This window comes from Artibeus jamaicensis, unplaced genomic scaffold (genome assembly GCF_021234435.1).
Source record: "Artibeus jamaicensis isolate MK-2021 breed Jamaican fruit bat unplaced genomic scaffold, CSHL_Jam_final scaffold_754, whole genome shotgun sequence".
NCBI classification, from domain to species: domain Eukaryota; kingdom Metazoa; phylum Chordata; class Mammalia; order Chiroptera; family Phyllostomidae; genus Artibeus; species Artibeus jamaicensis.
Window position 1 is genome coordinate 576280 of NW_026522054.1, and position 27886 is coordinate 604165.

General features: G+C 44.4%; 1 protein-coding gene across 5 annotated transcripts in view; it reads left to right on the top strand.

Moving 5' to 3' along the window:
- Positions 1 to 27886, top strand: part of DISP1 (dispatched RND transporter family member 1) — a 170687-nt gene that overhangs the window by 12293 nt on the left and 130508 nt on the right. For 2 of the 5 annotated variants that reach the window (XM_053659564.1, XM_037128315.2), the window contains exon 1: positions 20467 to 20579. The exons of 1 other annotated variant lie outside the window; for it this stretch is intronic. The gene's annotated coding sequence lies outside the window, so the exon portion shown is untranslated. Of the gene's footprint in view, positions 1 to 20444; positions 20580 to 21655; positions 21705 to 27886 lie in introns of those variants that run through there. 2 more of the 5 variants (XM_053659565.1, XM_053659567.1) reach the window with 2 other exon arrangements.

Genomic DNA, 27886 nt, shown 5'->3' on the forward strand with positions numbered 1-27886 from the left:
TGATATTACAACAATAGAAAAGTGGAAAAGCAAACTGGTATAGTCATATAATGGAATACAACCCAGCAACAATACACCCAGCAAAAATAAATCTCAAAAATATAATGCGCGAAAGAAGCCAAACAGAAGAGTACATGCTACATGATGCCGTCACCATAAAGATCTAGGGGGGAACCACTGTCAGGTACAGTGGCCTCCATCCCATGCAAATATCACAAGGGAAGTATGTGTGATAGACTCTTGTGAAAAGAAGGGACCGCCTACTGTGTCTCTTAAGGGATATCATCAAACATGCTCCTAGGGCGAGTAGACGGCAGAGGATACAATTACTGACAAGTCTACGATCAGAGTTTCCCTGAAGCGTCACTTCCCTGAACGGTGCCTGTCACCTGGCCCAGAGTAAACTGGGTGCAGTCCTGTAGCTTTCCTTCCTACGTGACTGATTGCACCCATCTTCATGTCACGTACTGCATTCACCAGGTATCAATAACTTCCTTCCTCTTCTCTCAAAAGACACCCTGTCTATATTTCTTAAGCTCACAGGCAATCATCTGCAAACACATTTTACGAGCCTCCGGAGTGAGGAAGGTGGTGTTAACAGCCGATGGAGTTGCGTTGTGAATTATTTAAGGCAGCATCCATCATGAGCCCTGAGATGAGAATCCAGTGTTTTGAATGGCTGTTCAGAATCAAAGTCCCAAGAAAGGCAAAACGTAAAGAATGAGACAATTCCTGTGTGTGAGTTTTCAAATATAATGCTGACGAGGTTGTTCATATAAATCATTTTCTAACACAGGAAAGCAACAGAGCCTCACAGAGTGTACAAAAACAGCTTCTTGGTCTTTGGGCACATGCCGTGTGATTTGGAACAATGATACCTCTGTAGCTTCAAAGCAGGTTTTGAACACCTCCCATATCCTGGGAGCTTGAAGATGCTGGAACAGAGGCAGTGGCATAGAGAGTCGAATGTCCCATACTGCCAGCATCTCAGACAAATGGGAAGCCAAGGACTGAACACTAACTTGTACCAGGGAACCGGCAGTCTTTTTTCTCTTCTCCTCCCAACTTTGAATTTCAAAAGATAGCAAACCTATAGAAAAATGGGAAGGATGGCACAATAAACTTCACTATAGCCTTCATCCATCTTTGTTCACCAACTGTTGACATTTTGCTACCCATTGGCTTTCATACACATACGCACACATATACATGCTCGGTTACAGGAGAAGAGAAGGTGCAGGAGAGTGTTTCTGTACATTACTAAGTACCATGCAAATACTAGTTTTCCTTGTCACTCCAACCAGCAGAACTGGTCCATTTCTATCAGCTCCCTTCCTCACAGCTGATGGTGGCCAAAACCCTCACCAAGAAACTCATGTTGTTTTCAGAACTGGTCACTAGGTGTAGCCATTTGTCAAGGGAACGTATTATTAACCTTTCCCCTGGCTCTGAAATGCATGCAGTGCCTTTGCAAGAGGCACTGAGATTGTTTTCTCCTCCATTCGATTTTGAGAATTATCTGTTGGGTTGCCCATAATTTACAGTGAGACAATTCAAAGTCAGGTAAGGGAAACAGAATGTCCTTAGATTTCACATTTCCTTTTCCCCCTCCCATGCCCTTGCTTTTTAACATCATCTATCTCCCTACTGTACCTGCAGGGCAGCTCACTCTTCAATCATTTGACAGATAACCATTGATCATTACAGATGGGCCAGGCATTGAATTAGGAGCTGCAGGTACGAGGGTGAATAATGAAGAGTATCACCCCTTTGTGCAGCTGACTCTGATAGCTCCTTCTTGGACAGCAGACCGACACCACCAACTTTCTGTGGGGAAATGAGCTAAACAAACTCACTTGTCTTTCTGTTTCCCACAATGCAAATCTCCCGAGGTAGCATCGACGTACCGTCCTGCCTCTCAAACTCCTTTTACTCACCTTGAGAACCCCTCTTGGCTTGAATGGAACCATAACTCATTCCCTCTGTCCCAGCTGATTGTCAGATCCAAGCTTTGGAACAGGTCTTCTCCCCCCCCATCTCCTTCCCCAAAGCCATCAATAACATTCAAATTTCTTGCCTGGGCCATGTTGTGAGGAACCTAAGTGGCTTTCCTATCTCCTTTTCTGCTTGCCTTCAACAAATCCTCTCTATGTTGACCAAGTGATTCTCTTGAAGGGCACTTTTTATCATTTGAGTCCCAGCTGCATTCTTTATTCCAAAATGGTTAAACCTCCCTTTAGCCTCTAGAGCTCTTTCATCATTCACTCCAACCCCAATCACCCGCACTCTACCGCTGAATTAACCAAAAGTGGGTCTCGAAGTATTTACGTGTCAGGCATTGGGTGAAGAAAGGCATATGGGGTAGAGATAGAAACTCAACCAGACTCTTTTCTTATGAAAAGCACAAGGTTATTAAATGAGTGTTATCAGTTATGCCTCCCTTCCTGTGTTGAAGCCCTAACCCTGGTACTGGAGACTGTGACTGTATTTGCTTTTAAAGAGACAATTAAAGTTAAATGAGGTCATGTAGGTGGGCCCTCATCTTATCTGACTGGTGTCCTTATAAGAACAGGGAGTGACCCCAGGGAGGTACTCACACAGAGCAGAGGCCATGTGAGGACACAGCCAGCTGGCTGCTGTCTGCAGGCCAAGGAGAGAGACACCACGGGAACCCAAGGCTGCCAACACCTGGATCTTGGATTTCCAGTCCCCAGGACTGTGAGAAAATGAACTGCTGTCGTTTGTGTAACCCAATCTGAGGTATTTGATTATGGCAACCCTAGCAAACTAACACAATGAGTAAATACAAAAAAAAATTTTTGGGGAGAAAGGGTGTTGGCTAGGATACTAGGGCCACAGAGAGGGGTGGTTAACTTATCTCTCTTTTGTAAGCCCAACAGCGCATTACGGTTGGTTGTGTTGTTTATTGCTCCCATCAAACGTCCAGCTTTGTCCCGTCTCCATGGCTTGGGCCTTGCTGTTTCCCGCACGTGGTGCGTTCTCCTCTCCCTTCCATCTCTACTAGCACAAGTCTACCTGCCCTCCGAGGCCAATTCCATTGCCAGCTGCTCCACAAATTCTTCCCTCTGTTCCAACTTGATTTGATTTGTCTTTCCTTTTAGTTCTCATGCCATTTGGTGGGTATCTTTCTGAAAGTCCTCATCTCCCACAGATTTATTTATGAATCTTTGCATTTTTTGACTTATCTATTTTTCCCAATTATGTGCCTCAGTAGAAGGAAATGTCTCCCACTTATTTTTATATTTCTCGGGGCACCTATTCCTGGGACGCGCACACAGCAGATACTTGATAAATATTTATTTGATTTGAACAAGAGGGAAATTCTGCTAGAATAAATGCAGTTTTATATTTTTACTTGAAATTTTAATGAGAATGTATTTTTGTTCTTTTTTGTAAAAAAAAAAAAAAACAACCCTACTGGATCCTTTTCTGTTCTTTCCTGCGTCTTCACCAGTTTCTTACCATGCTCCCTCTTGTGATGATATTGATGAAGAAAGTATTTGGCAAAATTCTTCAAACAATGGCATCATGGTCAGACTGTACATTTCAAGTAGTAAGACTTTGGATTGACAGGGGGTAATCGGAAGCTGACTATTCAAATTTCTAAGTCTTCAGATGTCAGTTTATCTAGATCACAGTATAGCTGGGGTCGAACAGACAGGTTCAGGGCTGATCTTTACCACAGGACTCTGAGTGGGATCTCTAAGATCTAAAACCAGTTGGTATGGAAGAGTTACTGTGCAAGTTTAACTTCTAGAGAACGAGAACTCTTATCTAGAAGTTTAACTTCCTTTTTCCCATCCTCTAAAATCATGGCCTCTGTTTCTAAAGATCTGTTTTTCAATCTCTTGCTAAACTTTCTGAGGATCTCAGCTCCCATTAAAATTTCAGGGCTTCTAGAAAACAACTCCAGACTCTCAATCACAAACAAGTAATCTTAACCCTAAGTGGTCTCTTTCATCTTCTTCTTTTTTTAGTGTTATGTTGCTCTTTTACTTTTTAAAAAGATATTTTATTTATTTATTTATAGACAGAGGGGAAGGGAGGGGGAGAGGGAGAGAAACATCAATGTGTGGTTGCCTCTTACATGCACCCCCTACTGGGGACCTGGCCTGCAACCCAGGCATCTTCCCTGACTGGGAATCAAACCAGTGACCCTTTGGTTTGCAGGCTGGTGCTCAATACACTGAGCCACACCAGCCAGGGCTGGTCTCTTGTTCTTTTCTATTGTTTTTTAGTTAAACCTTAATGTTAAAAGTGTAATTAAATTATCACTAAAGAACTTTCCAGCATTAACTCTAGAACATGTAATCCTGGAATTAAACAGGGAAAGAAAACACAAAACCTATCTGTTTTGCAGGTTGTACTGTTAATACAACAGTCTTCATAGAAAGCTAAGGTAGGAAATCCTGTTCTCGTGAACTCAGTGGAATTTTATGCCGCAATAAAAAAGAATCAACTGTACTCACTCTCAACCATTCAGATGAATCCCACAGGCATAATGTTGAGTTTAAAAAGTTGATGTGGACCACTCCGCCTAGTTTCAGGAATTGTAACTCCTACACCCTGTGGCTAAGGGTGAGTCAGTGAGCTCTGGAATGCAAGCAGCAGGAGACAAAGCTTGTCTCTGGTAGCAAACACTGCCTCAGTTTCTTCTCTGCCCCCAAAGCTTGGTCGGAAGTCCTTGATGGGTAAGACCCCTTAAAGGAGGGGTGACCTAGGCCAGACATGATCACTTGGGAGGCCTTCATGGAAGGACTTGGGGGGACTGCAACAAAGAGCAATGGACTCTTGCCCCCCAGCTTTGACATAGCCCAAGTCCCCATGACCTCTGGGAGAAGTGCTTTCTGGCTCTAATCCCCTTAAGCCTGAATACCTGATGGGGAGAGGTGCAGCTCCTCGCCTTGCTAGAATGTGTCCTGGGGAAAAATCTGGCATCATAAAGACTTCCTGATGAACCTGTGAAATCTGCTCTGCTAAGAGTGCTTTCATTCATGTATTAAGGGTTCAAGCAGGAAACCCTAAAACTCCCTTCCTGACAAACTCTGACTCAGACTAAGCCCTCGGATTTCTTTGAAATGTTATCTACTGTTTGATCCTTGCCGCCCTGTATTCCTGTGTATTACAACCCAATAAAAGACCCTGGAGGACGGGGCTCAACGCCTTCTTCCCCTGAGAAACTGGTCACTGCTCACAGCCTTTTTCCTTTGGGAAATTGGCCATCTCTTTTCCCCAAGCAGATCACATCATGTCTATGTCATGTTTACTCTCATCTGTGGCACATGGGGGGACTTGTGAGGAAAGCTGCTCCCACAAAAAGTCACTCAAAAAGACTACACACTGTCTTATTGCATTATTACGAAGCTCAAGAATAGGCGAAACTAATTTCTGGTTATTGAGAGAATTAAATGAATGGACAGGTGCATACAACCCTTGGACCCGTAGCTTCATTGAAACTAATCAATAAATGTGAGCCACCTTCCTTCTGACAGGGGACAGTTCCTAAAACCTCTCTGAAATAAATTGCACTCATTAACGGGTCTTAATGAAGAGCCGGAAGGTGCCCCGGGGAAAGAATGACAAACGAGCTTCCACCACCAGAATGACTCAGAGAAGGAGAAGGCCCGGACTTGCCGGCGGAGGGATACGGGCATTGAGAGGAGGCTCGTGGAAGAGCACGAGGCAGAGGAGGGTTGGCAGGTCCATGGGAATCATTGCCTGGCTCCTGTGCGGTGGGCGTGGGGGTGTCTAGGCAGTTATTTGTGTGAGAAGAGTGGGAAGGTGGGAGAATCAGGAAAGCATGTGTAGCAGAAGGTCCAGAGAGGGACTAGGGGGCTCTCCCACGCCATGGCGCCACCAGCCTTCCTCGAGCTACCCCATATGAGTACCACCAGGGCCAGCACTTTTTAGTTGTTTTTTTTTATTTACTGATTTTTTTTTTTTGGGGGGGGAGAGGAGGGGTGAGAGAGAGGAGGGAATGAGAGAGGCCAAAGAGAAAGAGAGGGAGAGAGAGAGATTTGTTGTTGCATTTATTTGTTCATTCATCGGTGGATTCTTGACCAGGGATTGAACCTTCAACCTTGGCATACAAGGACTATGTTCCAAGCAACTGAGCCTCCTGGCCAGGGCCGGCCAGCACTTTGTATGTTTAAGAAAAAAACTACAGGTTTGCTTTGGAAGCAGCTTTGGGAGAAGTCTTGTTGTAACTAGGTCAGAGCCAGCATTCTGCTCCTTCCTGTGGAATCTGAAGCAGCCCCTGTGACCTTGCATCCTTGACCCTTTGGGCCCTGAGGCCCCAGCCCACTCCCTTACCCTGCCTGGGATGCTCGGTGAGGCGGACGTGATGGAGGGGACTTTAGCCTTGCATCTGGCTCTGGGGTCGTGTCCCACAGCTGTCTGCTCCATGGCGCTCAGTCTGGCTATACACGGAGACCAGCAATGCGCTGTGAAACACCTGGGTCTCTTCATGGTCTCTAGTAAGAACATATGCACGCCCAAAAGCATTGAATAACTGGAATGGCATTTTAAAAAAAGATCATTTCTTTTTACATATTGTTCTTCCTTTCCACCTACTCTCCTTTTACTCAGGAATTTTTAGATTCAAAGAACGGAAATAGTGGTTTGGGGGTTTATAATAGATATTATCAAGCAGGCTTCGAAAGTGCTTTTTAAAGTACTATATTCCTCATACTTATATTTCAATATATAAATGTAAAAGTATCTCCATGGAGTGCTAACTGCACTTAAGCTGTCATCGTCCGATTAATGGACGATCGTCATGCAGAAGGGATTATAATGCACAGTAATTGTACCGCCACCATTAAGTTCTTCCCGAGATTCGTTCTACTTGAGGACGGTTGTAACTTGATCACACTTAGACGTAATTGGACTCTGGAACTCGTGACTGGGGGCACCAGTGATATCCGATGAATCTGATTTGATTTTCCTATCCCGATCAGGTTTCCTTCTTCCTCATCTCTTAGGAAAAGAAAAGGGTGACGCGGGGCAGGCGTGGGCGTGGACAAGGAATTATGAGCTATGCATAGCACGGTTCAAAAGAAAGGACTGTAAAAAAGTGGAGCCTTAGAACAAATTGGGTTGGCCTTCCTCTGGCTAAATTAAGAAAGGCCCGACTTTCACTCTGTGTAGACCTTGCAAACAGCCTAAGGTGATTCGACGTTTTGGGTTGGCCTGGATAGTGTGGGTTTTTAAAGACTGGTCTTGCCAACTTTGCCCCTTAATGAACTGATCTGCACTGAACCATACACTTCAAAGACTTTACGAATATAGGATATTCAGTAGTCCTCCCTTCTCCATGTGGCGGGGAGTTCATTCTAACCCCCTCAGCTGACACCTGAAACTGCTGGTAATACCAAACTCTGTACCCTATGCATACGTAAGTTAAGCACAGTAAGAGGTTACCTTCCATGGCTAGTAATAGAATGGAACAGTGATAACAATTCGCTGGAATAAAGTTATGTGAGTGTGGTGTCTCTCTCTCTTTCTCTTTCAAAGCATCTTCCTGTGCTGCACTCACCCTTCTTCTCATGAGGATGTGAGATGATGAAATGCCAAACCTATTCCTGGGTCTGTGTGACTGTCCCTCATTGCAGGAAATGGCTTGGTGTCACTCATTTCAGGGGACCCCTTGCTCAAGTCTGCCTACAGTCTCAATGCTTTCTGGAACAGCTTGCTGCCATCATTTGAAAAACACCCACAAATTTTATGTCTTTTCCATCTTAACGGGCTACTTATCAGGCACTGCGGCTGTAGCTCTCACAGTTTGAGGTGCAACTGCAAAACTAGCACAAATTTCTTGTTATATCTTCACAATTTCAGACACTGAAGGTTCGTTTTTACTGCGGATCTTGGCAATCTCAGGTAGATTTTTTTCTCCTTCAGTCAAGTGCTTACACGTTTTCATTTACAGGAAGCTCTTTACAGCTTCTCTGTGGCATATCCAAATTGTTAGAATGACCACTCTTGTGCTTTGTGGCCACTAGCAAGTAAAATAGGGGCAACTTGAACACAAGCAGTGATCTCGACAGTTCATTGGGTAACCGAGATGACCAGTGACCAGTGGGCAGTACTGTACCACATGGATACACTGGGCATAGGTATGATTCATGCCCCAGGCGGTGTGGAGCGAGACAGATTTCATCAGGCTGCTCAGAATGGCCCACAGTTTAAAACTTAGGAGTTTTCCACTTAGTATTTTTGGACCATAGTTGACCTCGGGGAACCAAAATTGTGGGACGTGAAACCGCGGATAACGGGGTGGGGACCTCTGTACTCCTCTCTAATACAATGGGTTAACTTTGTCTATATAGTTAGGGTTTCCTAAAAAATGGGTTCATGGAGCCAAACCACAGGACTGTCCTTAAGCATACTGAAAGTGTGAGATTGCCTGTGGGGGCACGATGTGTTTCCAGCGTGTGCTCAGAAGGGGCGGTGGCAGAGCTCAGGTTAAGAATCACTGACCTCTGAGCGAAGTCCGGGAACAAAGGAGGAGCTGGAGAACAAAACCTAATGCTTGTTCAAAGGCAGCCCTGGGGCTGGGAGGGGCACTGTGCTGCAACACGGCCAGAACCTTCAACTTGGGGCCGAGAGCGAAGGCAGTCCTCAAAGACAGGGCTTATTTATTGTCAGTACTCTAAGCTCAATTTGCCAGAATTGATTTTTTTTTTTTTTGGTCAGGCTCCTGCAAATCATTCAGGTCAAGACTCTCCACCCAAGCCCACTGGAGACAGAAAAATGCTTGCTGTGGTCCGTAGGCCGGTGCACATAGCAGCAAACAGCCGAGGGTTGATGAGGGGAAGTGGCCTGGCTGAATTCACTCCCTTAGACCTTCTCTAAGGAGGGGATAAGCGGCCCATTGTTTCAATGGATTATTTCAGCTCTTTCTGGTTTATGATTTGGCCAGAGCTCATCCTTTTCCAAAGTCGCACATATTTTCTTATGCATCCAGTCTGGGGACATTGGAGCAGCTGGGGGAACTTGGCGGAGGTGGGGGAGGGGGAGGAGAGGGCCAAGGAGGAAGAGGAAGTGGCCAGAGGGGTATTGCAGTTCCCCTGGGCTCACCCTGCTGCTAGGAAGGTGGAAACCGAGGATCTCCTTTACCAGAATACCAGTTCACTATTATTGCTTCATTTAGTTCATTGTTGAAGCCTTTTTTTTTTTTAAGGAACATTTTTCTGGGAATAACCCCCCCCCCCAGAGAATCCATGCTTAATAAGGCCTCTTCAGCTGCACCCCCATTATTAGTTAATGCCACGTAAAAGGGGTGGGGACAAGGAGGTGTGAATGGAAGGCTGATGGCTCTGTTTCATACTTTCGCCGGAGGACTCTCTCTCTCTCTCTCTCTCTCTCTCTCTCTCTCAGAAGTCTTGTTCCAGCAGCTTTAAAAGGTTATTAGTGGCCTACATGTCCAAAGTTCAGTCATCATATTTTTGAAATAAAAATGTCCTTAAGTGATCCAACAACTCTCAGCATAATGGCATAAGTAAGCTATCTGAGATTACAGTGAACTTTAGCCGAAGGCGGCTGACTCCCATTTGGTTTGCAGGGGTTACACCCTGCCCAGCTGCAATGAGATCTGCTGGCCGGGTGCCACGTGGAATGGAAGGTCGAGCTGTTTCTTTCCCGTGAAGACTGTAGGAAAATCGTGGCTTTGACCACGTGGGTATTGTTACACTTTCTCCTTGTTTGAAGACTTGCCTTTTTAAACTAACTTCATATTTTATTTTCATACATGTTAAAAGCAAAAGTTATGATTGGCCATGGTCAATTCATTTGAGCCACGAGCGCTGGCCTCTTGGAAGAGCTCCCAGCAGACAGCTCGTGGTGTTTTGAAGGGCACGTGAGGGCCTGGAGTTCTGGGAGGATCCAGAGGGGAGTCCAGCTTTTTGGAGAAAGGGATGATTTCTAAGGTATAGGAAGGGTGTTCTCTACCTCTGCAACTGAGATCTCTTTGCAACCTTAAACATGAAAACAAGAAAGTTTGTCTTTTTCTGTGAAAACCGAGTTAGCTAGGCAAGCCAATATTTTAAGTATTTCAGGCTGATTTGGCCAAAACAGAGCATTATTTTTGTTAATTAAAAAATGACATTTCACATCCTGAATGAATGATTTCAGTATTTTAATGATTTTAGTATTTTAAACACCTGGTTATTTAAGGTAACCAGGAGTGATTTTGTTTCCAGGCTTTTTCTGTCATGTCTGTGTCTACACAGAATGGTTCATTTACCCTTGCACGTAAAGGACTCACATCTGAGAAAGGCGAAAGCTTCTTAAATGCGAAGAGGTCATTTTCAAGCTGTGGGTGCTGTGTATTTGTCATGGAAACCCTGCCCGTGTTTTTACTACTTGACTGTTTTCATTTTATGTAGTGTTTAAGTAAGCCCATTAATTTCAGATCTGGAACTCTTCGAACGCTTGGCTTTTCTGAGTCAGCTGGAGTCACCCACTGTTCACTGAACTCTTATTGTCTCTTTCTTGTCTTTGGTCCCCCTGGCAGTTCTTTAACTGTCTCTTGTGGCACCTCCCACTTTAGCATTCTTCTTTCTCTGTATCGGCCTATCTTTGGTGATAGGAGTGGACTAACTTTGCATTTTTCAGGTCTCCTTGTTGGGAGAATGGCTCTGGTATGCAGCACCAGGCAATCTGAGCTCTTCCTTCCTCCTGTGAACCATTGCGAATGTCACCAGCCTGAGGATCAGGTCCTGCTTTGTCCTATGTATATACCCCTATTTTTTAGTTTAAAAATTGAAGGGGGACAATGAAAGGATAACATCGGAATCCAATTTGAGTTTATTGACCTTAAGCAAAATATATTAACACGCAGACTTTTTTTCCTGGATTTTCCCTGCAATCTTAGAGAAGTTAGGTTATCTGGTCCAAACTCACCCTCATTAGAGCCATGGTGGCGGACAGTCACTCAGCTTCTGCTGGAAGGTCTCAAGGAATGTCCAGCTCCTTCTGCCTGGTCTGAGCTGCTTTTATTTTATGGCTACACTTATGCGTTGACTTATTGAACACATACTAAGTCAGTCACTATTTAAGGCGCTGTATGAAAAAGGTCGTCATCCCTTTTGACACATTTCCTGCCCTCCAGGAAGTTTACATTCCTGTGAGGAGGGACAACCAGGCAAAGGTGTAAGAGAGCATGTGGTGTGGACGTGAACACTTCCGAGATGTGGAGTATTTATTTGTTCTAGAGGACTGACCAGTCAGTACCTCTTCCTGGAGGGCAGAGGGATGCTTCAGAGACTCACTGGTGACAGCGGTTTGGAGGTTGAGTAAGGAGATTGCAGCTGGAGAAGAGGCAGAAGGAGGACCTTTCGGGCACACAGGTAAACACACCCAGGAAGAAGAGACCAGAAAGACAGTGGCTGTGGTCGTGGTGACAGTGGGGGTTAGGGGTTCTCCACATGGAAGCTTCTAGCAGGAAAGTGGATTTTGTCAGAGGAGGTGAGGAGACTTGATTTAAAAAAAAAAACAACCTACAACCTACAGCTAACGGCACACTTAGTGGTGAGACACTCCCAGCTTTCTTTCTGAGAACAGGAAGAAGGCAATTATGGGGAGAAGCAGAGAGGAAAACGGTGGAGGGTGAGCCTGGAAGGACAGCAGAGGTTCCGAGTCAGAAAACCCAGATCTGCTAAGGAAGTGGGTTTTATCCCATCAGCAACACGAAGCCAACCAGCGTTTTCCAGTGAAGTCATGATAATAACCGTCACTTATACTGCAGTGTCAACGTGCTTGGCAATGTCCTAAGTACTTCAGATACATTAACTTATTTAGACCTTATGCCAACCCTATGAGGGAGGCGCTGCTATTATCTTCATTTTAAGATGATGAAACCAAAGCTCAGAGAGGTTCATTAAGTTACTTAAGGCCACACAGCTAATTAGTGGCAAAGCTGGGGTTTGAACTGAGTGAGGGAGCTTTGGAAAAATAACTGAGGGCACTGTGGAGGGCGGTTCAGAGACAGTGGTCGGAAGTGCGGTCTGGAGGACATTACAATAATCTCAAAGAGAGTTTATACTCACCTGGCGGCTGGGGTGTGAAAGGATACCAAAAGTATATTGTGTCAAAATCCCATCTCTCCTATGCCTTTGGGGGGTCCCGAAGTGGTCTGAGTTCCCTGGGGTGGTTTTGTAACGACGATGGATGAACTTTGATAAAGAGTGGCAACAGAGGAACTCCGCACCCATTCATTATACACTCCCTACATGCAGGCCCTGTGATGGCTTTACTTTTAGGTGCCATTTGCTTCATTTTTTTCACTGCAACTCAATTTCCTAGAAGGAATGTAGTCTATCGTCTAAAATGTGGGGTGGTATTTCCTTAGTGCATGAGGATGCCCAGAGAGATGGCCTTTTATATCTTCTGAATGAACTAAAATAAGCTGCTTGGTGTCTTGCAAGGACCCCTCGTCATAAGTGACCAATGTTCTGGCAGAGTTTTGGTGGGCAGTGGGCCAGACGCTAATGATTTTAGTAAATAATTTTGACCCGAACACTCCATGGGGGCTTTGTTTCCAAGCCCCCATGGCTTCATGGCAGCCTTCTCCACGTGTAACCTCTGTTTCTGCACAGAGGGAGACTGTGCGGTGCCTGGGAGCCTGGGGCGGGGGCCACCGGTGGTCCCGTGAAGGCCCTGCCCACGGTTTTGCCAGGGCACTATTCTGAACACTTAGGGAGGACGTTGGGCTTGGGTGTCATGTGTCCGGGCACCACCATCGATTTACTTTGCCAGCAAAGAGGTATGATATTTGTTCGTGACTCATCCAACAAACCCTGACTGAGCCCTATTATATATGCCAGGGGCGGTGCTGAGTGCTTGAGTCAGAGAGGAATAAAAAGTTATATTCTGGCTCCTTTAGCAGTCAAGTTCCCTCCAGAAACAAAGAAACCACACTCACTGTCTTTGGGGAATTGGTTAAATGGGTGACAGGCAGCTGAAATGGCAAAGGTCAGAGGCAATAACTGCAGGAAGCAGCCTGCTGTGGAAAGAAGGGAAGCCCAGGGTCTGCAGAACCAGGTCTGGGACTTGGGCCCGAGGCTGCATTTCTGCACCAGATACTCTGAGGGGCCTGATGTGGTTGCTTTTAGGAGCAGAAGCCGGTAACTGGTCCTCACAGCCACTTCCAGGATGAAGGACCATCTGTAGGAGATGGTGATAGGAAACAGGAAGTAGACAGGAAATAGGAAGTAAACAGGAAGGAGCAAGTCCCTTTTCTGCCTCCAGGCTGCTGATCTGCTTCTAATACCCTCTATCCGAGAAGCCTAACCCAACCCACTGGCAAAGGGGACATACCTGCAAGATGGACGTAGGAGACAGAAATACAAACAGGCCGTTCCGGGGAGGCCAATCGGAGCCTAAGCTGAAATTAAGACATGTCTGAGCACATTGCAAGCTCAAGAGCTGGATGTCTGGAATTTTATTTGCATGCTGCTGCCCCAGGGCCTTTGCCCTGGCCACTCTTGTCTCGGGACACTCCCCCCACCACACGCCCTTTTTCACATCTTTTCAAGCCTCCTCCCAGTGTCATTTTCTGATGATTGTTGTTGCAACCCCTACCTGGGCCCCATGCCCTTCTGTCATTCTCTAAAGTATTTATCACCAGTTAAATAAACATGCTAAATTATAAGCAAACATTTACCATGTTAAATAAATATGTTAAATCATACCACATTTCACATTTAAAGATGTCATGGTGTAACATGCTTGTTTATTTATTGTTTTATTGTTTATTTCCCATTCTCTTCCCCGGCCAATAGAAAACGAACTTCGTCAGGGTAGGAGTTGCTGTCCCTTGTTCACCAGTGGATTTAAGACAGTAGCAGCTGTCTGGATATTTGTTGAATGAACAGATGAATAAAGGGATGCTGAATTGAGGAGAAAAAAGAAAGTTGTTTGGGACAAAAGGCTAATAAGACTAATAAAATAAGACCAATAAGGATGGTTTGCTGTCTGTCTCAGATGTTATCTATCTCTCCCACCTAGCGAGAGGATCTGAGGGAAGGGAAGAAGGGCGGATCACAGACAATACCTGCAAGATGGGTTTTCACCGGGCTCTCTGGTGCTCAGCAAGACCTGGGGTTGGGAGGGGACTTTCTAAAGTACCTGCACTCGAGTTCTCAAGGGTTGGAAGCCCAATGACATACGTGGACAGGGTTCTGGGCCAGGGCAGCAGTCATGTCTAGAAACTCTGGGCTGCTTGCCTCTGTGGGACTGAATGTTGAAGAAGTTGTAGAGACAAAAGTCAGCAGAATCCATACTGACCGTGAATGTAGTCTCAGTGTTTCATTTTCCAGAAATGTCACACAAGTTCCCCCAACTTTCTTTCAGCTGTACTCGAATGCCAACATTCCACTTGAGTGCCATGAGGGGGAAAAAAAAGAATAAAAAATATAGAACAGGACTCTCAAAAATGAAAACTATGAAAGGAACTTCAGAAATAACTCTCTGAGGAGACTGTGGGAGACTAGTCTCGTTCGATAGCATTTGTTCCCACTCTGTTCTGATTGTAAATTTACCATACGGAAATTAGATCAGTTTCTCTGATTCAGTCTGACATACTTTTCATTTAATTCTTAGCAATATCCATCACGGAGCTTTGATCTTCAGATTTTTGTTATAAAATGTTAAGAAAAGTATACAAAGGTGGATAGATTTCATACAGCCTATCAATAGCCCAATGTTCTATTCATAATTTTGCAGGAGAAAACTTGCATTTATATATTTAAGAAATTTCCCCTTTACAAATATTTAAGGAATCATGCATATGCAAAGTAGGGTTGCCAGATATAGCAAATTAAAATACAGAATGCTGAGTTAAATTATTTTAGATAAGTAATCAATAATTTCCTGTTATAAAATGTCCCATGCAGTATTTGGGACATACTTACACTAAAAATCAATCTGAAATTCGAATTTCACTGGGCTGCCCGAGTCTGATCTGGTAACGATGTATGCAGGGCAATTTTCTGGGTAGTGAGTACTTGCAATGCGGGGAAGGCCCATTTCAGGACAAAAACAGGAAGCAATCAGAGGTAACTGTGATTCTATCCTGCCTGCTCAAGGCAGTTTATAACAAATCTGTGCTGTATTGTTTGATTTTAAAAGTTTTTAAGAGATGCTATAAATAAAGGCAGAGACTCTTACCAACTAATCAGGATCTGCTGTAGGAAAGACATGATCCTCTGTAAGGCGCACATCCACCGCTTTTACAGGGAAAGTTTTCTCTCAGCCTTCCCAACCTGCAGCTCATTTCTTGTTAGGAAATAAGTCTGTGTATTGAGACTTAGACCTGGAAATCCATTCTGCTACTTATCTACTCGTGGTGAGATTTTCAGGTTAGGAGCTCCGTGTCCATTTCAGTAATCAAACCGTGGAGCGACGTTTTCAACTGAAGAGAAAATCTTGTTTTACTAGTCATGTCGGGATTTAGCCGGTGAAGCTTTCTCTGGAAGGGGCATTTCTGTTTAGTTTTGAGTTTGTCGGGAATCCAACGGAGTGAATGCCCCTTGTTTTTGCAGAAGGACAAACAAGGATCAGAGTTTACAGTTGTTCACTTAAGTATAAGTCCTTGGGAACACATGCACCCACATTTCCAGTGAATGAGGATCACGCCAGGTCTCCCTGCTGTGTTTCTCATTGACATATGGAAATTCCATTGGTCTCAAGTAGAAAGAGCTGACCGTGGAACAATGTGTCCCTGTGGAAATCACGTTTCATTGGAATTCCACAGGAGAAAAGAGGTGAACAGGGCCCTATTTTAGTTCTATTTATAAACATGTTTACTTCGACGGGGTTTGAATCCGCGCTGACAGTATTTTTATGGAATACACAAACCTGTAAAATTAGACCAAAATTAGACTTAGGAGGGAGTTAGTGTTTAAGGGGAAGTTAGTGTTTAAGGGGGACAGAGTTTCAGTTTGGGAGGGTGAAAAAGTTCTCAAGATGGATGGTGGTGATGGTTACGCAACATTCTGAACACACTTAATGCCGCTGAAGGACACACGCAACCATGGCTAAAATAGCCAATTTTACATTTTCTATATTTGACCGCAATAAAAAAATTAGACTGAAATATCAGAAGTCATGTTTCTAGATGTTTCAATTTCATTGAAATTTTTCTGGGGGAAGTTCCCCTTTTAGGAAGGGAACACTACCCTAATGTAATAAAAAAGTCATCTTTCACTTCAGTCTAGGGGGGGTTATTGCATTATGGAAGATTGGGGTCCTCATAAAAAGTCCCTCCCTCCATACCCTGCAGTAGGGTTGGGAATGATTAGTCCTCAGCTAGTTGACCTTAACCATCACTCAGTCTGCAATCTTTAAATAATCTAATTTTCCAAAAACTGTTAATATTCCCAGGAACATGTTGTTGTGGTTGTCTCCAACTATAGGCTAGTTTATTTGGCCATAAATTACTAAATTCCAGCATGTGCAAAGGGATGTGATGTTTATGTTGGTGGTGAAGAGAATGAATAAGGTTAAGAAAAACACCCATGTATGAACAAAAGAGAATACACAAGGTATAAATAAACTTTTAAAACAATTAACCTTATTGGCTCTACAGGGAACCCATCTATCTCTATGAGCCAGCTGGTTGGTACTGGCAGGGGGGGTGGGGAAGTAGGAACGTGTTCCTTAAAATGTTCTCTACTGGTTCAGAATCGCGGTCTACTACTTGTGGTCACTCAGGAGTGTCTGCTGAACAGTTGTGTTTCTGCAGTGAGCTGATGCCAGTAAGTGGGTGTGGGTCAACTCCAGAGGGTGGGGTACGTAGGAGGAGGCTATGGGAGTAAGTCCAGGGAAGTGGAAGAAGAAGGAATAAGGTGGAGAGAAAGAAGGGAAAAGAGGAGACAATGATCTGAGAGGCAGTTGTCTTAGTTCCCATTTTTCCAGCTGTTTGATTCCCAGTCCCCTGTGAGGTCCAGCTAAACTTCCTGTCCTGAATTTCTATGAAACTGCTGTGTCCTTCCAGCAAGCTTCCCATTTTATCTGGGTTATCTTTGCTGGGTTTCTATCCCTAGCGACGAAACACCAAGACACCAATTCACAAACCGTAAGATTGCCTGCCCACTCTATACCCTGCCCACAACTTTTAAGGATTTCACAGTAGCCCACAGGGTGTGTTGCATTCTCCACACCAGAAAATCAGGCGGCTGGACAGGGAGAGAGAAGATTTTGAACTAATTCTGTCTCTGGGGCTATTGAACTGTTTGACCTTAGGAAAACCACTGTGTCTGGTTGGACATTAGTTCCCTCCTTTGTATATTTAAGAGTTTGCGGTACATGGTTTCTGGTCTCCTTCCAGACTTCTGTACATATTGATTGCATGATTTGTCCCAGCCACCAAACCCCATGGGAATTGTGACAATTGTTTAAAGAGACCGGGTCTGGGAAGAGAAGCAGGTTCCACAGCTCTGGAGAGCAGAGAGGGATGCTATAGAGTGGGCAGGCAATCTTACGGTTTGTGAATTGGTGTCTTGGTGTTTCGTCGCTAGGGATAGAAACCCACCAAAGATAACCCAGATAAAATGGGAAGCTTGCTGGAAGGACACAGCAGTTTCATAGAAATTCAGGACAGGAAGTTTAGCTGGACCTCACAGGGGACTGGGAATCAAACAGCTGGAAAAATGGGAACTAAGACAACCGCCTCTCAGATCATTGTCTCCTCTTTTCCCTTCTTTCTCTCCTCCTTATTCCTTCTTCTTCCACTTCCCTGGACTTACTCGCCCCTTTTCTCCATCATCTTTGGACATCTTGCATACTCCTAATCCAGTCCCAGGTTTACATGAGATTTCTACGTCTACATGAAAGAGAGACCAGTTGGAGCCCCTCATCTAAACTCCAAAATCCATGTTATGAGGGGCTCGCTTAGCTTGTTTGGGTAGTGTCTGCCTCTACTCCAGTTTGCTGGGGCAACCAGTATGGATCCCTTGGCTCAGTGCCATGTAGTAAGGACTCTGGGAGAAGGCTGTCTTAAACAAGGCTATGATGTATGTATACTCCTTAAGATTATTCTGTTTGCAAGAAGCAGAAGCCTTCTTTGGCTAGTCAAACAAAAACTTGTTTGGAAAGTACAGCAGAATATCACCTGCGACCAAAGGCAACAGGGCAGGGAGGTCTTGGGTCCTTGGGAAAGGGTGTCAATACATCTTTAGGGCTCTGCCATTTACATGATTCAGCCCTAATGGATATCTTCTCTTGGCATTTCTCTATGCTGTATTTAAAACTCCTGGGCTATGTGTGGGGGTTCTAAATAGCCAGGTTTAAGATGTGTCCATCTCTGGATTAATCTGTCAATCAAAGATTGACATATCAATCTTTTGACACGTCAGTGTGACCAACTTGTCTAAGTTTTCCCAGTTTAAGCACCCAAAATCCAGTGTCCTGGGATCCCCTTCAATACTGGGCATACTAGGCTTGCTGGACACCCTAGAATATGGTCTCTTGAGCGTGTGTATATGGCTCTTTAAGGGCTTTCCCAGTGTATTGGGCCATTCCTACAAAAAGAGGGGTTGTAGTGAGCTATAGGAAAACATCTCACGGCGTGTCTATCACGTTCTATTTCCTGATGGCTCGGCATACACACAGACACGCTAACACACAGACAGACATGCTAACACACAAACACCCCCCACACATATATCCCACCACACACACACTCTCTTCTTCCCATTCTTTCAAAGGCACACCTCTGCACTACCTGATTCAGTTGCTTCATGTACTACCACAAATGGACTGCTCACCTTCCCAATCAGAGACAACACAAGCCATGCTCTTCTGCTCCATCCAGAAATGACGTTGTGCCCTCTAATCACAGACTTTCTAGACAATGTCCTTTCTTCCTTTTCTTCTACCATAATCTTATCACCATATACTGCAGCATACTCTGTCACCAGCAAAAGGAAAAGAAAATGAAGAAAAAATGTTATTGCAAAAAGGCTTTCTCTTTAGAAAGCAAAACGAGGGCTTGGCGTGCAAGAAGGTATTTATTAAACACTAGTGGCAAGCAAGGAAATGGTAATAAAGGCAATCGCCTATGTTATCATAGCTGGTAATGAAGTTTCCACCTCGGCCCCTTTCATAGTTCTCTGTCACTTCAGCTGGCATCTCAGTTGTTTGGGGTGATTTGCCCAATGGAGCCACTGGAGGGGTATGAGCCTTGGTGGTCCTGCTTTTATACGGTTGTAGTAAGTCATCCATTGCTTTTACATATGGGAATGGCAGTTTGGGAATGCACTCTCAAAGGTAAAATGATCCATGGCCTTCCAAGTTCTTATTTTTTCTTTTTACTTATTGATTTTTAGAGAGAGAGAGAAAGGGGGAGAGAAGGAGGGAAACATTGATTTGCTGCTATTCAACTTATTTACGCATTCAACTGGTTGACCTTGTATGCATCCTGACCTGGGGTCCAACATGCACCCTTAGTTTAGTGGGACAATGCTCTCTCCCACTGAGCTACCTACCGTGCTGGGGCCCATGATCTTTCAAATTCTTATTCTTTTTTGATGACAAGGTTAGTCACCCTAGTCAACCCCATGACTCCCCACTGTGCCTATTTACCTAGCAATCCCTTCCCCCTTTTCCTGTTGCATGGAGTCGGAAGTCCACGTTCCTTAGCCTAATGCACAGCAGCCTCCAGGATCTGGCCCTGCCTCTCTCAGGGAGCTGGCTCCTGCCTCTATGACCTCCGACCTTGCTAAATTAACTGAATGCCCCTCCAGACCCTGATTAAGCCAAGGCCTCTGCCAGCCTCCTCCTCTGCATGGCCTCCCCCACCTTGTTTGACCTGCAACTCTGACTCATCATTTTAGTTTCAAATGAGGAGCACCGTCCCTGGAGAGCCTTTCTCTGTCCAATTCCCTGCACCCCGCCATTCCCTCCAACACTGCTGTAGTTCCTCCAAAGCTTGATGTTTTCAGCGCCCTTGTTTGCGCGCTCTGGTGTCTGTCCCTATACTGCACTAAGCTTCCAGGGGGCAGGCCACTGTGTGGCATATTCTGTGCCTAGGTCACTGTGTCACCATCCTGTCTCCCTCCCTCCTTAACAAAGGGGCTCTGTTTCGGTTGTTGGACCAGTGAAAGTAGAGTGGCTGACAAAAGCTTGAATTAAAGAATGCAGCAGTACTTGTATTGTGATGCTTGTATCACACATGTCCTGCCTGCTGGTGTGACTGTTTCCATTTATGTCAACTTTCAACTAGGTTGGGAGGACAAGGGTCAGTGTCTGCGTCTTGTGGCTCTTCACAGGGCGTGAGCTGGGTAGTCTCCCCGTCAAGCGATTGCACGGTGGGTGACGGACCCCCTGCGCAGAGGATCGCCAGAGAAAACACACCTCTGCACCCCTAAGCAGCCGGGAGGGCGGGGCGCAAGGGGCGGGACTTCCGGTCCCGGTCCTGCTTGCATTCCGGCGCGAGGCGGAAGCCCAGCTCGGGTCTGAACTCTGAACGGAGCCGAGAGCTCCAGGTACTTGTGCCCTCGGTGGGAGCAGATTGGCCCCGCTGCCACGCCAGCGCCGCTGGACGGGGAGACCCGGTAGGGACCGGAGAGTTGGGACATCCCATGCGGCTGGAGGGAAAGCTGGGATCCCCAATTTGAGGGAGGGGACCGTGACCGGGGACCACCGGGGCAGTGGTAAGGGGCTGGGGAGGGAGGCACCGGGGACCCTGCGGCCGAGGAGGCCGGAGACGAGGAGCTGCAGGTGACACCGGGCAGGGATGCGTCTCGGAGGACAGCCGCCTGCGTGGGGGAGTGTCCCGGGACTTGGCTGATTGATAGAGAGGGTGGCGCGAGATGGTAAAGGTTGGCTTCCTGGGGAAGGTTGCAGAGGAGGGGGTCAGCCCTTCTCTGAGGGTCCTGATGAGAAGGACGTCTTGACCTAACGGATCAGAAAGGTGATCAGCCACCCAGGGGATGCTGATCGCCTATTGCTTCATCTTCAGTCAATGCTGGCGCTGCGTGTGCGCGCGCGTGTGTTTACACCCCATGTGGATTTCAGGAACATATTTTACATTCCTCGGGAAGCTTGAGCTCATTCAGGTTCCAACTTAGGCTGCATCTGTTTGTCAAACCGAATTTGTTCTTTCAAGTTGTTGCATAGGAGCAAGCCAACGCAACTTTTCCTTCGCAGGCTTCTCTTCCCTGCAGAGTTTCGGCTGTCCTGTTTCCTTTGACGTGGAATGAACTTCTAAGTGTGTTTAGAATTATGGTGATAATTACATGGAAAGCCCGCTGTCAGCGTTTGCAGTTACAATCCCTTGTTTTTCTGCCTTTCTAACACAAAATACTAGAACTTATGTTGCTTGATTTCACTTTCACCAGTAAGAGCAATTTTAGATTAGGGTGCAGTCAACTACTAAGAACATGCTGTTACTCCTCATTTCTGCTACAAGCAAATACATGTACTTGCCATTAGCAGTATTTAAAAAAATATTTGGTAACCCAAGATTTGTTGTGATCTACACATTAACACAATTTTCCTGGATGGGCAGCTATAATATGTGGCTTATTTTTTATCATTACTGGAGATAATTATAATGAGTTATTGTCTACATTGTATTTATGTTTTATTAGCTGCAATTAACGTGTACTACCTAATCTGCATTGTACAGTGTCTCACTTCAGTGTGATTACGGAGACTCTCCGAGCTTCCGATAGATGGTAAGTGAAGTGTTTGCCACAAACTGGGCAGGGCAGCTATGCAGAACCATAGTATTGTCGTTGGCGGAGGGTGATATCCAATCGTTTAGCTTGTTTCTGGTGCTTTATAGTTCAAGTGTTAAACTTGATTATTCAAAAAAAAGTTACTGTATTGGTGCCCTGGCTGATGTGGCTCAGTGATTTGAGTGCTGACCTGCAAGCCAAAGGGTTGCCACTTCGATTCCCAGTCATGACACATGCCTGGGTTGAGGGCCAGGTCCCCAGTAGGGGGTGTGTGAGAAGCAACCACACACTGGTGTTTCTCTCCCTCTCTTTCTCCTTCCCTTCCCTTCTCTCTAAAACATAAATAAATAAATAAATAAATAAATAAATAAATAAATAAATAAAATTACTGTATTGGTACAGGTGATTTTTAAATCTTACTTGCACTGATTCACATAAACTAGACCATTTTATCTTTGCTGGTGCCTTCAGGTCTTGCTAGCGTATACATCCTTTTTTTGCCTTTTGTGGTATAACTGACAAATAGAACTTGTCTAGGTGTAGCATGCAATGATTTGATATACATAGGAATTGTGAAATGATTACCACAATCAAGCTAATTAACAGATCACAGCCTTAGATTGTTGCCATTTCATTTATTTTTTGTATGGCAGGAACACTTTAGAGCTACTCTCTTCTAAATTTCCGATGTATGGTGGTACTAACTGTAGCTTATAGACTCTTGAAAAAAAATCTGTGCTTGAGTTAGAGAGTTATAAATCCTTCCTGTTCAGTGGCACAGCCGAGATTTACCAGTGGGCAGCTGGGCGCCTGAGCATAAACAGCGCTTTAACGTGTCAATGAGAGTTGAAGACTTTTCAGATCAGGGAATGAAAAGATGACACTGATCTTTAGAGTTCCTGAACTAACTGCGGTTAATTTATATAATTTAATCTTAATTCTTTCAATTAGACAGTACTCTTTTTGTTTTGATAAGGCTTATTCTGATTTTTCCACACACTCTTGGTTTAAAATATATATATATATATATATATATATATATATATATATATATATATATATATATATATATATTCTTTCCCCTTTCCTTTGGTTTTTGGGAGTTAAAGTGCTTGAGACAATATACGGGTCTTTTGATGAGTTCTTGATTCAGCAAGTGGTCCAGTTTGAAACCCAAGAGCCCGCCTTCTGTGGTGAGTTTCTAGTCTATATCTGGGTGGTATGTTTGAAATTTGAGTGCCTTGTGACCTTTGGAGTTTTTATTCTTTGTTGTAATTGTAGTGTAAATTTCTTAGCTTTCTCTAGATAAAGTCTATATGTTATTCTGTAGGATTTAGGTGTATTTTACAGTTTAACCAATTACGTAAATTTTTTTATTAGGGTGCAGCAAATTCCTATTTATTCTTATGTATTTCTTTTTATTTCTGCTGCAGTGGAAAACCTATCTGTGCACGGGAAGAACTATTAAAACAGGGATAACCAAAAGTCTGTCTTCATATGTGCGTACTTACACGTTTTGTTTTCCTTACTCACCAGTTTGTAATGTATGGTGGAATTTGAACTTCTTTGGTTCCGTACTCTCTGATGATGGTACTGCCATATACAGTCTGTTCTCAGTTATCTGCGCGCCCTAGTGAGAAAGCCACTCCCTGTCATTTGAGAGAATCAGGAGAATTGGTTACTAGCCGAGGAATACAGCTTTGGACAGCCAGACGCCAGGCAGAGTGTCAGTCTGCCGACTTACAACCCTGCGGCTGCATTGTTCGTGCTGTTCGCATGACCATCGGCAAGACGGGCTGAGGCCCAGTGGACCCCTTCCGTCGGCATCGTCTGTCTTTGTCCTTCTGCTGAGTTAGACCTCTCTCTCATAGTGTCTAAGACGACCTAGGCCTCAGAGTGACGCAGGGCATTGGAGTCAGGCAGCCAGAAGACCTGTGGTCCTGTAAGCACAGCCTGTTCATTCCACTGAGTCTGGTCCCATCAGTCCGGCAGGTTGTCCAGCCTCCAGGCCTGTGGCTGTGGCTGTGAGCCACTTGTTTGCATTATTGTAGCTTGAAAAATAGTTTTCAAACTAAATTGCGTTTGGCTGGATTATATAAATGGACTCTACTTCGTTTTGCTTAGAGTGAAGCATTCCATGAAATTGTACATGAACTTTTCTGATAAAGCGATACAGTATACCTCACAATTGCACATACTACGGGTTGTCCTTGGTCTTTATTGTTACTAGGTTGTTTGGTTTTTTTTTATATGCAGTCGCCTTCTTAGAGATAGTCTTTTTTTTTTTTTAAGATTTTATTTATTTATCTTTACAGGGGAAGGGAAGGAGAGAGGGAGGGAAGCATCAATGTATGGTTGCCTTTCGTGTGTCTCCTGCTGGGAACTGGCCTGCAGGGAACCGGCCTGCAACCCAGGCATGTGCCCTGACTGGGAATCGAACCGCGATTGTCTGATCCACAGGCCTGCGCTCAGTTCACTGAGCTACACCACCCAGGGCTTTGTTACTAGGTTTTTAAAATTTAATATTTTAAGGGAAAGAAAAGCTATTGGATAAAAGACTTGGGCAGCGGTTAGGAAGGCTGACCAGTACTGGTGACATATCAAGAAATGGTGGTAGAAGCTGTCTGTAGTGGTTGGAAGGCGTATCTCAGCACTCAAGTGGTTTAGAATTGCCAGTGCTTGGTGATGGTAAAAAGCAGAAAGACTTACAGTATTCTTCTTCTTTGTTGGTATTATTCTTGTTTTAAAATACCCAGCAGTCCGTGTACTCCCTTACTGTTGGCAAGGGCAGGGAGAGAAGTCCCTCCCACCATTCGGTTTCACCTCCTTGAGAATGGCCTGGCAGAGGCCCTTGAAGTTCAAGTTAATATGATTCAAGTTGAAGTCGATATGGTAATTAGGGTCATGGATTGGTTTGAGGCCAGGGTTGCAATGTGAAATAAAAAAAAACAAAACAAGTGTTGAGGTTTAGGTTAGCACTGGCACTTATTTTCAGTAATTGAGAGGGCAGAGCCATGGAGACGGGTGAGAACATTTCAGACAGGGGAAGACCCGGCAGTGTACTTGAGTGAACTTGGCTTCATCACAGTGGAGGAGCGGGGCAGGCCCTCCATTTGCTTCGTCACTGAAGAACAAGAGCGCTTCTGAGTAGGGGAGAATGCTCATATAATATATATCCCTAAGGTGAACTGCTGACGTGATTTCTTTTCCTCATAAACAGTTATTTGTTGGCTCTAATTGGATGAGCGCTAGATCCAGAAAGTATCTTGGGACCAGACTTTGATTTGACTCCCAGAATTTTCGTAGGAACTCCCTCTCCCTGTTAGTCCGGCCCTGGTCTCGTACAGCTGGATTTTAAACTGAAGTGCAGGACTTTTCATTTCTTCCTCATGTGCTGGGTTCTGCCTGTGGATCTGCAGTCCAGCACTCGACCCGTAGAGGCATCTTGGTCTCAGTTTCCTACGTGCTTATTAGCCATCGTTTTAGGCTTTGTCTTCTCCATTTTCAGTGCTTGTTTCTTGTGTTGAGTCAGGGCTGGCGAGTGATTATAGCTAAGTGGCTGATGCTCCCCGTAAGGCTCAGAGCAGAGCGCCTACAGACTGGTTTATACAGAGTTTTCTGCAGAAAAGTGGGGCAAGTGAGACTTCTCTGGACCTGGCGCCCTTATTCCCTGGGAGACCCAGGAATTACTTACAGGCCTTCCCCAAGCTCATAGTGGGTTCCCTGCTCCCTGCCCCTCACTTTTTTTTTTAAATCTTATTAATTTTTAGAAAGAGAGGACGGAAAGGAGAAAGAGGGAGAGAAACGTCAATGTGTGGTTGCCTCTCGCATGCCCCCAACTGGGGACCTGACCCACAACACAGGCATGTGCCCTGGCTGGGAATACAGGCAAGCACTCACTCCACTGAGCCACACCAGCCAGGGCTCCCTGCCCCCACTTTTACACACATGCCTCTGCAGAATAGAAAAAGCAAATCATTAGAACTATGTTCTGGCGTACGTGTCTCTCTTCTAGACCTCAAAGTGGGATGTCACCACTTAAATCCAGGAGAGTCGAAAATCTGGTTTAACGAAAGTATCTGGGACCTGCCATTTCTCATGTTTATGATTTTGTTTTGGAGTTAGTCTTTGAACTGTGTATGAACTCTTATCATAACTCTGAAGACTTGTAAAAGCTGCCAAGAACTATAAAAAGGTTTTTTCAGAAAAGACCTGTAGAGGGAAACGATAATTAATGTTCTTGGAAACTATGCTTGCCAATGGCCTTAGTCCACTGTTATTTTTACAGAGATGTATAATTATACGTAGATTATATAGATACAGATTGTAGTGATTGCTTACATTTTTAGCCAATGTCAAACCTTTAAGTCCCAAACTAATGATCTCTGACATAGACAAATCTTAGTTCTTCATCTTCATGTTTTTCAAGTTAAAATTGTCTTTAGCTAAGTCCAGCTTTGAAGAGTCCATTTATTGATGAGAATAATGCTTATATTTATTAGGTAGTGATGGGAAGTTAGACTTGCAGTCACTGGGTTTCATTCAGTTAGCGACATACCTGTAGAGGAATGGAAAGAGCCCTGAACCGAGGGTCGGGATACCTGGATTCTAGAAGTAGCTATGCTGCTAATGGACTGTATGACCGGACGCAACTTCCGGTGAAAGGGGCTGGATCCATCGATGTTCTTACTTTCCCCATTGTTACGGCGGTAGTGTTCCTCTTAGCAGCTGTTTCGCAATTCCTAGCTGTGGGAAGTCTTTCTCCTGGGCTAGGAGAATGGCTGAATCGTGGCCCCTGGAATCTGTTTCAGCTTTAATATTCTGGAGCTGTGCCATCCAGTATGGTAGTCCCTGCCCTGCGAAGCCTAGAGAATACTGGCCCCTTCTAGAAGGAAGTTTACGGATACCTGCTGTCAGTAATACTTTCCGAATGGACCAAGAGTGTGAACGGTTGTTACTGAGTGTGTGATTCTCATATCCTCAGCAGTTTCCTGTGTATGTAGTGATTCTAAAATCTTTTCCTATGTTGGTGTAGCACCGAGGACTAACCTGTGGATAGATCATCATTAAAACTCAGAGCTGGAGAACCCTCAGAATGACTCTGCAGGTATCACTGAGTAATGCCAGATCTCCATCTATTTTGCATGTATCATTCCTCACTCTTTAAAATTGAGCTGATAGTGTAACATCCTGATAGTGATGTTGTACTAACCACATCACTATATGTAGTTATGAAATACTTTGAAAGCCACAAAAATGAAAAACGTTGCATCTCAGAATCTTCTGGAATCCGTTTTGGAGCTTAAAAACTCCATGTAGGAAATATCGCTGTTCTTTTTGCTCCTGTATATTTTAATAAAGAGAAGTGAGGTGATGGCATTGCTAATTCATTGGCATTGTGTAGGAAATACTAACAAAATTAACCTTCTGGACACTTACTTTCCTATTTTAAAGAGGTTATAAGACACACATCTGTTAATCCTTACTTGAAAAAAGAAAATAAGCCCAGTTTGAGTCTTTCAGTGTGCTGGAGTATGAATGTTGGAACTCTCCGGAGAAAAAGAACCATTATCATGTTCATGTATTTATTTTAATAAATTGGCCCATGAAATTGTGGGATGGGCAAGCCCCGGACTTAGAGGGCAGGCAGGTCAGCAGGCCGGAAGGTCAGGCGGGAGTTTATGCTGCAGTCTTGAGGCAGAATTCCTTCTTTGGGAAACCTTGGTTTTTGTTCATATTGTTGCAGCTCGTTTGATGAGTTGCTCATATACAGTTAAGGGTAATCTCGTTTATTTAAAGTTAACTTATTGTACTGATTCACCACGTCTGCAAAGTACCTTTACTCAACACCCAAAGTAATGTTTGGTTAAGTGTCTGGGTAAGTTATAACCTAGCCAAGTTGACATATAAGGCTAATCACAGTACTTAAAACACACTTGGTATATTAAACAACCATGTATGTAAAATATTGCACAGAGATTAGTAAATAGGAAAGTATCTCTACTAGTGGTCTTTAAGGGCTTACCTGAATTTTCATTTATGTGTCCAATAAAGAATAGAAAATGGACAAATTTAACTAACTTTGTCACTCTTTGAAAGTTAAAAGTTGTTCTTTTCTTGTGGTTTTTATATAGCTTGTATATTTTTTAACTTAGGGTACCTTACATAACTTTGACATT